The 12,097-nt window shown below is 43.5% G+C and overlaps 1 long non-coding RNA gene across 1 annotated transcript; it reads left to right on the plus strand.

Annotated features, from left to right (window-relative positions):
- Positions 1-3,884: 3,884 nt before the first annotated feature.
- LOC141568668 (uncharacterized) lies at positions 3,885-10,976 on the plus strand. The gene is made up of 4 exons (XR_016021811.1): positions 3,885-4,360; positions 5,397-5,561; positions 5,660-9,074; positions 9,951-10,976. It is a non-coding gene; the product is annotated as an uncharacterized LOC141568668 (long non-coding RNA).
- The last annotated feature ends 1,121 nt before the right edge of the window (positions 10,977-12,097 follow it).

Consider the following 12,097-nt stretch of genomic DNA (forward strand, 5'->3'; position numbering starts at 1 on the left):
TTTCTCGGAAAATCTGGTGTCTAGATTTCTAGGATTTTCTATCTAAGGCCGTTTTTGTTTGTCTAATTCTCTGAGGTTCTAGATTCTGGGTCAATAGTGTATTCATTGCCAAGTACATAGAAATTTCAGTACAGAATGTGCAAGGACTGAGGAGTGTTTATTTAAAATATGACAGTGGATCTAGTGGAACATAAACCAAAACCAAGTTTTAGTAAAGAGCTGAAAACATTATTTTTCTGAATGAAAGCTAAAAACCTTATCTTTTTTTATTATGAAGGAGAAACGGCCAGGTAATTGGGCTGAGGGGGCAGCCTTTAGAATCTCAAAGCTTATTAGTGGTAGATTTATACTTGGACTCTAAGTGTTCTGATTCCCATTTTAATTTTATAACTTACTATTCCAAATTAATTTCCCCCTTCTGCACCACAGTAACAACTGCCACAAAAAGAATTTCTGAAAGTATTTAGTAATAAAAGGATTGGGGCACCAAGAATCCAACATGAAAGGCATAATAGAGAGGTGACAGAGTATCCTCTTGCCTCGTCATGGATTTGCCGATAGAAAGTGATGTTTGCAGAAGATAGAGTCCTGCAGGATTCCGTACAGCGCATTTAAAATCCTGAAGTTTGAATAGTCCAAACTGCTTATTAACTGTTGTTCAGGATTTCTTTTGTTTTATTCTTGTATATTTATAAATTTCTATACCCCCTATATCCACTTTCCGTAGGCTTTTACATATTTGAAACTTCTTCCATGTTTTGGTTTACTCAACATAATTTTTGTATTTACCGGGGGTGCCAAAAAAATGTATACGAGTGGACACTTTGGTCAGTGTTGCTCAAGCAGTAGTTTGCCATAATCATAAGTTTTTGGACACTGATGGTAACCACTTTCAGCACCTCTTGTAATCGCAGAAGTCAAACATGACTTGTATTAATTTTGAATAGTTTTTCCTTTTTTAAAATGTGTATACTTTTTTTGGCACCCTATGTATTATATGCCATACTATTTTCCAGGCTATGGTGAGGTTATGAGATACTACTCTTGTTTAGGTATAATTTACTGTTAAACTTGTATCATACGGAGAGAGACAGAGAGATTGATTGATTCCTAGAAACAGTCCCGATGATTTTAATGGAAAACAGAATGACAGGTTGGTACTTGTAGAAAGTGCAGATTGAGAAGCTGAGAAAATATTTTCCTCTATTATACATTAACGGAGAGTTATAAAGAGAGAGAAAAGGAGAGACTAAACATTGGGTTGGTGGTCTCCTTCGTTGTTGGAAATCGTGTTGATGATCATGCAGGAGTAGTCCTCCCACAACATGAAGTTTGGATACAATGACTTAAATCATTCCCAGTGGAAGCTTTCTAATCAATGAACACGATTTCAGGCTTCATACCCAAAGGTTCCATTGGTTTATGCATTAAAATGTACTGTTCCACTTTGATTAAAATTCGTAATGGTAAATTATGTATGCATCTTTAGAAAAATAATATTTTTTTATCCACACAAAACAGAATTAGGAGACCCAGGCTGAAATACTTCAATTCTTCATGGAAAATCAAGATAAAGGGTTTGGAGGTGTACAAATTTGCAACTTATTCAGGACAATCAGATTTAATTTTCTGAGTCTTGAATTACCTTTAGAGTTCATGCAATCATGAAAAGGCAGCGTCCCTTGCACTTAAGAACTCATGCTGTAGAGTCAGATTAAATCCTGCCTCTGCCACTTATGAGGTGAGTCACCCTTTGAAAATTACTGGTATGATGTCAAATAAATATATTTACACTTAAATGTTACCAGTATACATTTGACTGGTTTATGTATATGTTGAAAAGTTATGTACTTGTTGACAAATTGTTCTTGTCTCTATTTCATTAGAAAACTAAGAACCTACCTATATTTATAGTCAAAATTTATTTAGTACAGTAGTCATGTTTCTCACTTTTTTTTCTATAGTGACTGATAAATCATTCAGCCTGTTACTGTGTTTTTAATAATTATCGCAATATTTTTATGAGTATGTTAAGGTTAATCAGTATTTATATATTCCCTAAATAAGAAATTTAATACCTCCTCCTTCCCCATCAAAATTCCTATCTTGATCCAGTTTTCTATTTTCAGATTAGTATAAATGTAACTTTCTTTCCAATGTAACTTTTATGCTTATCTCCAAATGCAAGCTAACCTCCGAACGATGAGCAACCTAGGTTGTAAGTATCTCTACTAAATCTGTTAGGGATTGCTTTTTTAAAACCATGCATAGATTTTTCCCGAATATTAGCTAAGAACAATCTATTGGGAATTGCTTTTGGAATGCTAGTAATAGGAACAGATAACAACAATGGCTTAAACAAGGTAGCTATCTGTATTTACCTCACATAAAAGTAGTCTATAAGGTAGGAAGTCCATGATTGGTATGGTGGCTTCATGGTCACAAGGGACCCATGCCTCTTCTATGTTTCTATTCTACTGTCTGTAGCGTACAATTCCACCCTCAAGGTAACCAACCACATGGTCATGTTGGCCATTGGAGCTCCAACCATCAGAGAGAAGGAAGAAGCAAAACGCTGTGTCTTGCATCTAAGGCAGCACCCTTATAGAGCTTTCCAGGAAATGCAAAACATTATGCACAAAACAACATTCATACATAATTGAGCGCTCCTAACAGTAACAGAGACTAGGAAATTGACTCTTTAGCTGGTCACATTGGTAGTCCTCTCCTGTGATAAGAATCAATCTCTCCTGGTTGATGAAACCCCAGGGAGAGGATTTATGACAATTCCTTTTGGAGACTCTGTCTTTAGGCAGATAAGGGCGTGGGGGTGGGGGGTATCAGAGAAAGCCTCTCTCTTTGCTGTTTTTCAAGTACTTAGGGCGCAAGATAACCAATCTATTGAAGCCGTGTTCTAGGGAAGCATATTCTGGTACCCTTCAGTAGCATGATAGAATTTAGGCTTCAACAGTATCACTCTGGCTGTTCTATTGAGAATAGACTGTGGAGGACACTGGTAGAAGCAGAGGGACCACTTAAAAGGTTATGGCGGTAATCCAGAAGCGAGAATAGTGTATCGGCCCATGTTTAGGAGAACGGATGAATGAAATGCTATATCCACTAGTGGGTTATACATACTGTAATGAAAATTAATTTTAACTCAAAATGTGGATAAATTTTAGTAACGTATAGTCGAGTGAAAAGAAGGCAGTATCAGATTACTTATGATGTGATGCCTTCTTGATCGAAAACAATTCAAATTAAACCATATATTTGTTGGCCATGCATATGTCCCTGATAGAACTATCTTTATAAAAGTAAAAGGATGATAAGATTTGTAATAGTGGTTCTGTCAGATGACAGGAGGTATGGAGAGGGGCAAGAAAGAGACTGATAGTAAATGTAAATTGTTGTAGTTCTTACATATTGGGAAATGGATCCAGGAACGTTTAAGTTTTAGAGCCAGGGATAATGATTAATCGCATTTGGTATATCTGAGTCCCACCGGGGTTGGGGGATGAATCAAAATCCAGGAAGGCTTTGCGCGGGTGAAGTCGGCGCTCGTTCTTGTTGCTGGGACCTCAGAGCTCCAGACTGCAGTTGAGGCCCAGGCCCCGAGGGCGCAGCAGAGCCGAATCTGGAGCTACAAAGCGGGGAAAAATTCCTCCACGAAGCTGAGAACTTCAGGAGCGTGGCGAAGATTCCTGGGAAATGGAGTCCGAGGGCCGAGAGGACCAGAGACTTCTGGGAAATGCAGTTCAAGCGTGCCTGTCGTCTTCTGCGCAGACTCGGAAGTCGGTGGATGGAAACCTGCAGATAGGACGCGGGTACGGTCCTTCCACCGGAAGTGGCCGATCGGAACCAGCGCCGTGGGAGAGGTGAGTCCGGCTTGGGGACTCAGATGTCCGGCCCTTTGTCCCCTCCAAATACGCAGTGATTGTCATGTTCCCTTCGGGACTGCCGCCGTTTTGTGTCGCCCTGACCCGGGACCTCGGAGGAATCCCGAGGAAAGGTGGAACCAGGTTCGGCATAGGGAGGGCATTCGCACCTGCTGGTTTCGAGTGTGGTTTCCATAGTTACCCCGCCGAGCGTTGTGTTGGCGTGAGCGCTGAAGAGGCGTAGTTCCGGGCGGCTGGCGGTCCGGTTGCCAAGGTTCGGAGGTCACTGGTGAGAGTAGTGTCTTGGCCGGGTCGGGCGCCACCCAGAAGGATGGTCTGTTTCGGATCCGCTGCTTCCTGCCGGGAGAAGCTGCCCGGAGTCCGCCCCTGACTCCTTCTCACGGGAGGACCCACCGGCTTGTCGTAGGAAAAGTGGGGCCCCCTGACCTCCTCATGAAACCTATTTGCACGGTAGCTGCCTAGTGAGTATTTTCTGTGTGCCGGGGATGCAGTGAAACCAGCGCTGAGGCCCTGCCCTCGTTCTTAGAAGGAGGGACACCGGAGTGCCTCCGTGGGCGTAGGTGCTGTGGGCGCCCCAGACACGCTCTGCCCCGAGGCGCTGCCGGGGACACGCGTGTCCCTTCCCTCTCCTCCTCTGCCAGCGGAACTCTCCCGGTCATTCTGCCCCAACAGACGCACCAGGGACCTGGTCATCCATCAGGAGCCCTGCTCTTTCCGAACTGCCACCTTTCCGTGTTTGTTTACGTGTCCGCTTTGCTATTGTTAAAGATTTATTGGGGAACAGTGTTTACTTCCAGGACCTTTATTTTCAAAGTCAACTTGTCCTTTCAGTGTTAGTTCAGCTTCAGGTTGTCCTTTCAGTCTTGTGGAGGGCGGTTGCCGTTTTCTAGTTGCAGGGGGCGCAGCCCACCATCCCTTGTGGGAGTCAAGGAATCGAACCAGCAACCCCACTGGGCCATGTGGGAATCGAACCTGCAGCCTTCTGAGTTAGGAGCACGGAGCTCTAACCGCCTGAGCCACCCGGCCGGCCCCTATGTTAAACACTGTTAGTAAGGATGCTACATAGATGCAAAGGCACAGGGTCAGTTATCCTGCTGCTGGAGCTGCTGGGTTTGGTCACTGGGTTAAGTTTGTGATGTCTCCCTTTTCCTGTTGTAATTGATAAGCAGTGAGTGGGGGATGCATGAGACTGAGACTGTTGTGCCCCCACCGCTGTGACCAGCAGTTCTGCCCACTGGTGGCCCATGATTGAATCAGTTATTTCGTCAGGGGTTGCAACATGAGGATTTCTCAGATCTATTGTTTGTGCTGTTGGCTGGTGGGCTCACATGGAACAGTTTTCTCATTTTCTCTGTGTGTTCCTTTCTTCGGAATTGTAGAGAGGGAAAAATAGACTCTTTCTGGGACATGTACACCCCCAATGAGGGGGTATTGCTGTTGTCACTGTTGCCACTGCTGCTATGACTGCATCTGTGATTCTTGCTCTTCCATGTCCAGGAGTGCCCCTGAGGGATGGCCACAGGGCTGTGGACGGTGCCCTCCCTGGCCCCTCTGAATCTGAAGAAGGAGGGGCTTTGGGTAGTGAAGGAGGATCACCGCTCTGCTTGGGGACAGGCATTCCAGCAAGGAAGCAGCACCGGTTCTTTCAGGGCTTCACACGTGGTAAATGTCCAGTACATTTCTGTGTAATAAAAAATGGCTTTTTCAGTGATGTGATCTTTCAACTTACTTCACAGTAATAGTAACTTTTTACTCCTTAGGAGAACTCTTGAAACTGAGTAAGACCCTTCGCAAAGCAGAAGTGGATTTTCTGGTAATTCCTTCAATCCCAAAATGATGACAGAATCCAAGAAAGCCGCAGCTAAGCCCGTTCTGGAGGATGAAAGACTTGTGATATTCCTCCATCATTAGGACTGAGTGATTAGATAAATGAAATGTAGAACAATTTACCAATTTAACTTCTGGATGTGAAACTTTCATAAAGTTTCAAAGGTGGGAAAGAAGAGGACTAAAACTTGCCTTTGGGACTATTGATTTAAAGCTGGTTGTTAAGAAACAAGACTCAGAAAGAACCTTTGACACCACCCCCCCAACACACACACCCACACACACACCACCATTTCTTGCCTAAGAGATTCAGATGGAAGAACCTGGTTTAGGAAGGGAAATTTGGCATAAACTCCTTAGCATAAGGCGGGAAGATGCCCAGTGGATACTGCTGACCACCCTTCCCCCGTATCCCATTATTTTCTGGGTTGCAACACTTTACCTTCCATGAGTGTGCCACTCTTCCTAAATGATCTGCAAAGCCCCCAATCTTCACGAGTATGTGAATTCCTCATGCACATATATTAAAATTTGATGTATGTTATTAATCTGATTTTGTTTATTTGATGATTAGCTCAGCTAGAAGAAGTTGTTACCATAGGCAGAGAGAACAGTGCCTCCGGGAGAGAGGGGAGGAAAGGAATGAAGATGTGAGGCAAACAAGGAAAAGAGAGGAGATAAGATTATTCCTAAGAAATGGTGCAGCTATAGCTAATTGTAATGGGTTAAAACACTATTAGTGGGAGGGGGATCACACAGTGTGTGGGATATAAATGAGAAACGTGTAAGTATTGCTTTGTCTTGTGCACCTAAAACTAATAATAAAACAACAACAAAAAAAAACACTATTAGCATTCCTGGCTTGGGAGGCGGTCTGTGGTGGGATCCCAGGCTCTGGCCTGGGCCCTGGGGCTGAAGGGGCCTTGGGGACTCCACTCTAGATGTAGCATTTACACGGGAAGCTGAACAACAGGCTCCTGGGACAGCTTTGCTGGAACAGCCTCCCCACTTGTGGTAGCTGGACTTCTCTGGAGGATTGGGGTGGAGTCCCTCAGCTTTTCCCTGGCATAAGGTGTCTTGTTCAAGGCTGGGCACACCCTGAGGTCCAGAGGGATGCCTGGTGTGGGAACTTCAGTCTTGGGGGGACTATAGGCATATAAGGAAGACCTGGGAAAACAGTGCAGAGTCGGCCAAGGACACCCCGAGAGATCCCAAACCCCTAGGCCACGCAGAGTCAGCAACTGTGGGCTGGTAGTGAGACAGGTTATTTAGCATGTCGTTAGGTAGACAGGAATGTCCCTGGTGAAATAAACAAAAAAGCAGCCATATCCTGAAACTCCAGCTTCCGGAATGTCTCCTTCACTCCAGGACAAAGATATGAGACCGCACCTGAGGTTAATAAATTATCTCAAATCCCTTTTGGTCAAAGCAGCAGATCTGATAGACAGGAATGGATTCGTCTGTTAATCCCTTCAGGATGTGCAAACAGGACAAACCTGATAGAAGGCTCCAGCCCCTTTCCCCAAGCAGGCAACGGAAGGTATAAAAGTAAGAGCTTTTGCCTCACTGGGCTTCCCAGTCTCTGGTACCCTCTCCCGCTCGGGAGCTGCAACCTCTTCTCCTTCCTCTAATAAATTATCTTCCTTTACAACTTTTTGCCTCTCCTGGTCCGTGTGTCCAAACTTCGGCTTCACGAGACACAATTTTGGCCCACACCCAGAAACTGTTGACAGATCAATATCATTTGTGGACTCACAAAAAAATATTCCTACATCGGTAGCAGCTCAGCACCCCACTCCCTACATTCTTTGTCTATTTCTGTCCTTGTGTGATCTTCTCCTTTAGTCTCTGTCAACATCTGTCTGTCTGACTAGGTTCAAGATATTCATGAAACATCTGCTGTTGTCACCACCCTGCAGTGACCCTTTCAAGCCCTCAAGGGACCTTACTTCATCCCTAGCTCGGGATGTCTTATCTAAGGTACTCATCTTCCCTTTCTATGTCCCTACCTTTCCTTCATGTGGGGTCTCTGACTCGCTCATGTGTGCATGTGTCCCATATGTGTGAATTAAATCTGCTTATTTTCTCTTGTAAATCTGTCTCATGTCTATTTGATTATTAGAGCAGCCAGAAGAAATTTGAGGGTAGAGGAAAATTTGTTCCTCCCCCACCTAAGCAAGTAATGAAATAGTTAGTGAAAGGGGAAATTTGAGAGTGTATCTACATCACTGAGTCATGAAACAAGATTCAACAATTTAACTAACTTATTCTCAGGACTGAGTGATTAGATTAATGAAATATGTGACAATCTTCCAACTTAACTTCTGATGTGAAACTTTTATTACAGATTCAAAGATGGGAATGAAGAGGACTAAGAGTTTTGCCTGTGGTGATATTGACTTTAAGTTGGTTGTTGGGAAACAAAAGACTGAAACAGCCTTTTACCCTCCTTCTTTCCTGCCAAGGAGATTCAAATGGGAAGACCTAGTTTAGGAGGGGAACTTGGCATAAACTCCTTAGCATGAGGCGGGAAGACGCCCAGTGGAGCCTGCCGACCACCCTTCCCCCATGTCCCATTATTTTCTGGGTAGACTAACAATGAGTGTCCTGTGAGTGTGCCACTCTTCCCAAATTACCTGCAAAGCACCCAGTCTGACCTCGCTGCCTTTGGAATTTTTACACGTATGTGAATTCCCCACGTGCATATGTTAAAATTTGATTTTATCTAACTCTGATTCTATTAATTGTATGACATGGGAAACAGGCTAAGGGTATCTACCCACGTGAAACCAGTCTGAAGAAAGTACTCAGGGAAACTCCCCCAAGCTGACATGTTCCGTTGTCCCTGGACCCCCCTCTCTTCACACGCTGGCTGAAGCTGCATGGAGAAATTACCTCTAAGTTTCACCATATACCTTATCCAGGGCCATTTCTCTGCCCTCACATGCTGCCTGTAGCCAAAATGGAGACATCGCCTCAAGGTTTTTCTTCGCCCTATGCCCCAGGAACACCTCTGCCCTTCACACCCTGGTCGATGCCACAATTCAGATTTGCCTCCAGGTCTCACTTTATCTTTTTTCCCAGGCATCCCCTCTGCTCCCTCACATGCCGGATGGAAAGTTTGCATCCTTGTTTCTTTTTATCATTTACCCGTGCCCCTCACATGCCAAAATAACACACATGTAAGCTCTGAGAAAGAAGACACCTCCTTAAGGGTTTGAGTTCGGGTTCGAGTTCGAGAGTTCGAGTTCGAGTTCGAGGGTTCGAGTTCGGGTTCGAGCTCGAGTTCGAGGGTTCGAGTTCGTGTTCGAGTTCGAGGTCGGATTCGGGTTCGAGTTCGAGTTCGAGGTAGGGTTCGAGTTCGAGAATTCGCGTTCAACTTCGGGTTCGGGTTCGAGTTTGAGTTCGGGTTCAGGTTCGAGTTCGGGTTCGAGTTCGAGTTCGAGTTTGAGTTCTGGTTCGAGTTCGAGGGTTCGAGTTCGGGTTTGAGGTCGGGTTCGGGTTCGAGTTCGAGTTTGAGTTCGAGAATGCGGGTTCGAGTTCGAGTTGGGTTCGAGGTCGGGTTCGGGTTCGAGGGTTCGAGTTCGGGTTCGGGTTGGGGTTCGGGTTCGAGGGTTCTGGTTCTGGCAGATCCCTAAGAGCTGCTGTCTTGGGTGGTGCCCAATAACCAGGGGATTGCACAGGAAGAGGTGAGTTCACGGGGAATGACTTTTCCCTGTGCACACGGTGCTACTGACAGGAAAGGAGGTTCCAAATTTTAAGCCAAAGAGAGAAGTGACCGAGTTACTTAGTGGTTACTTAGTGGTCACTTAGTTACTTAGTGGTCAGCGCGTTGCTATTTCTTGATTTCAATCTAAGAATTGTTTCAGACTGTCAAGGAGACAAGGAAAGTAAGATTGAGTCATGTATTAATTTGATAGTACAGTGAATGCAATAATAAAAGTTCGTATTTACCTATAGGTTCTCAAAATGGGTTAGGTTAATTTTGTGTAACTTTGAGATATCCCGAAGTGGATTAGAGTTGGAAGGAGGCAGAACCCAGCAGAAATTAAGAAAGGAGTGAAAGGAAGCAGCTGTAGACAGACTGGTTGCAGTGTGTGATAGTTTCAGATACTCAGACAATGAGTGCACCTGAATGGTTTGGACAGATCTCATCACATGAAAACGCAAAACAACTTGCTGAAAATACTTGTTACACTCAACACCTTTTTGTTTTGTTTAAAGGCTCTTCATCTCATTGATGAAATGGATTTGAACAGTGACAGAAAGCTCTCCGAAGCAGAGATTCTGGAGAACCAGGAGTTGTTTCTCACCAGTGAAGCCACAGACTACGGCAGACAGCTTCATGATGAACATTTCTATCATGACGAGCTTTAGTCCCTGGGTGTATCTGAGCAGAGTCCTGGCTCCTTTCATCATTTGTCACCAGCTTGACTTTTGTGATACAATATTGATGATGTTAATTTTCACTGAAGTTTTACTACAGTCAGATGTATCTTAATATAGATTATAATTTTGACCTTTTATGAGAAAAACGAGACTACATTTATTTCAAAACATATTAAAGAAATAAAACAATATCGTGTCATAAGATAACAAAATATTTCCTAAATAGTCCATCTGTTTAGTACTGTATTGTGGAATATTTCCGAGTTCTATTTCCGCACTTGAAAAAAATGGAGGATTTTTAGATAATGCCTGAATAATATGAAAGGAATTTTTGACTGAGCTATCAATTTTTGTTTGTTTGCTTAAGTAGATTTAATTTGGTAACTGAACGAAGGATATTGTTTTTTGTTTTTAGCATATTGTTTTAAAACCTGTAAAGGAACCAATTTAGAAGGACTTATACCTCACATATAAGTTGAGAAGTTATGCCTAATTTTAAAATGGTTTCTATAAAGGGTTTTACTGTATGAAACAGAACTTATATTTTTGCATATGTATAGATAGTAATTATATTTAATGTGTAACTATAGCTTTATTGTGTGTGGAGTTTGACATTGTCCAGAACTCTTCTTTTTTGACTATTGAAAATGAAATGTACTATCTTTTTAAATGTTTGTTTTTCTGTAATATTCCTGGTAAACCTTGAATTTAGCATAGGTTTTGTTGTATTGAATGTTGTCCGGCCTCATCCGATCCTGTATTTGGATGGTGAGTATTCTTAAACCTGTTAAATTATTTGTGTTACATATTCTTATATTGCCTTTTATTTCTTTTTTTGTGAATAAATCATAGTTGAATGTACACGTGACACATTTCAGTTGCTACTGTAGCCAATGTGGTCTTGTTGTTTGGGCTAGAAATAATCGTAAGGATTACACAGCTTGAAATCACCAATTACACAGGTTGAAATCACCAGTATCAGTTATACCGAAATGAAAAATCGTATGTGATGAGCATTAAATAGTCAGTTTTGACCTTATTCAGGATGTCAACTAATTACGTTTGGGGGGAATAAGAAAAGTGAGCTGAAGAATTCATATTTTCCTAGCTCTGACCCACAGATAGTTTTTCTTTTGTCTTACATTTTTTTATGTGTGTGTTTGAAGAGGTCAGCTAGCATTCTGTTAATCTTTTAAAAGTCCCTTACACAGCATTCAGAGAGCTCAGGCCCTACCGCGTGTTTGGGAGTAACTGCAGCTCTTTGAATTGATTGCTCTGCTGCCCTCCTTGCTGATGTGAGGTGTGAATGCACGTCATTAACTGCACACTTTGATGACAGCTTACTTACCCTAGGATCTAAAGTACAGGACTTCCATGTTAACCTACTACATCTGTCTGCCCATACAGTTGTGTGTTTTTTTTAAGTCCCTTTTTTTTTTTTAAATTTATTGGGGAGACAATTGTGTGGTGAGAGGTGCTGCTGTCCTGAGCTGAGACAAGGGCCATGAGTTTGGAGAGGAGCAGGGGAGAAAAGACCAGGGAGAGGCCTGGCCGAGTGCTGCCTGGAGGATGAAGCTGGCACAGATGCCGGAGTCATCACTCAGGGGACTTTGGCTGTTTGCACAGCACTAGGAGAGTTCATTCTGCCTCAAGGAGACTACTTGCTAAACGCTTGCTCTTTCCAGCCCTTGGAAGGTAGAGAAAGGACTGAGAAGGGAAGAAGGAGGGGGAGTGAGGGCCGATCACCTGTGGGGCAGGAGTTGATCTGCCTCACCTCACTGACCCCTCACTGTCACCCTGAGAGGGAGCAGTTATCCCCACTTGAGAGGCGAGGAGACTGGCTTTCCATAAAAGTCTTTACCTAAAGTCACACAGGTAGTACTTGGAGGTGACAGTCGTCAGCTCTGCACCTGTCAGGCTCAGTGCCCCTTACCCCCCGACTCCCACCATAAGGAAGGTGCCACCCCAGACTCCCTTCTGAG

The sequence above is a fragment of the Rhinolophus sinicus genome, chromosome 7, assembly GCF_057876585.1.
Source record: "Rhinolophus sinicus isolate RSI-liver-muscle chromosome 7, RSI-T2T, whole genome shotgun sequence".
In the NCBI taxonomy this organism is placed as follows: Eukaryota; Metazoa; Chordata; class Mammalia; order Chiroptera; family Rhinolophidae; genus Rhinolophus; species Rhinolophus sinicus.